The sequence below is a fragment of the Lynx rufus genome, unplaced genomic scaffold, assembly GCF_022079265.1.
Source record: "Lynx rufus isolate CCGP_SWC_20201006 ecotype Redwood Valley unplaced genomic scaffold, mLynRuf1.p SCAF_7, whole genome shotgun sequence".
In the NCBI taxonomy this organism is placed as follows: Eukaryota; Metazoa; Chordata; class Mammalia; order Carnivora; family Felidae; genus Lynx; species Lynx rufus.
The window spans coordinates 99,171,558-99,172,761 of record NW_025814889.1 but is presented as its reverse complement, the minus strand read 5'-3'; positions in this window follow the sequence as shown (position 1 = coordinate 99,172,761).

The window sequence follows — 1,204 nt, the reverse complement described above, 5'->3', positions numbered from 1 at the left end:
AATACAACAGATAGTTAAGTATATGTGTATGTGTCAGTTTACCTTTAGTGTATTTCAAACTGCAAGTTAATTAATTATGGATTTGAATCTTAACAATGCAATAGTTAAACAAACAGCAATAATTTACTAAAAAGATAATGATTCATTTAATAGTTTACTAAAAAGATAATGATAATTCATTTTTTTATTTGATAATTTATTTTCAAACGCATGATGTCAAATAGCAGTGTGATGGTTAATTTTATGTGCCAGTGTGGTTAGACTATGGTGGCAAGTGTTTGGTGAAACACTAGTCTAGCTATTTTTATAAAGGTATTTTTTAGATGTGATTAACTTTACAATCAGTTGGCTTTAAGTAAAGCAGATTACCCTCCATAATGCGAGTGGGCTGTTTCCAATCAGTTGAAGGCCTTTAGAGCAAAGACTGAGATTTCCAGAAGAATGAATTCTGCTTTTAGATTACAACATAGAAATCTGTCTAATTTCACAGACTTCAGGCTCAAGACTGCAACAGCAACTCTTACTTGCCTGCCAGCTTGTCCTATAGATTTCAGAATTGCTAGCTACCCCAATTGTGTAAGCCAATTTCTTAAAACCTCCCCTCTCTCTTGGTCTCTGTCCCTGTCTCTGTCTTCCCTGTTGGTTCTGTTTTTCTGGAGAACCCTGACTAATACAAACAGATTTGAAATATAAGATCACTTTGTTTTTTTTTTTTTTAAAGAATAGCAACAATCATCCAGCTATATGGAGATTCTTAGGTATTTGGCAATATAAACAACTATTAGTCATGTTAAAAATACATTTCAAAATGGTTTTTAATACCTATAGCTGAGGAAAGTCAGTGGTTGCTTTAGCTGAGAAGAAAAAGATCTAGATAGTTTAGTCCACAGGAGTGAACAATTCAACATAACTGATTTTTAAAACCGAATTAATTGAATAATTTTTTTTTGTCTTCAGACAAAAGAAATGCTGCAATTGACTAATTCTTTGGTTTGTAGAAGTGTTGTTAACTGTATACTACAGTTGTATAGATTTAAAAAGGTATATTATTTTATACTGGACACATTTTAAAATAAAATCTCTAAGGGCTTAAAATTTAATCGATTTCCCTTTTAAAAAAATTTTTTTTCAACGTTTTTTATTTATTTTTGGGACAGAGAGAGACAGAGCATGAACGGGGGAGGGGCAGAGAGAGAGGGAGACA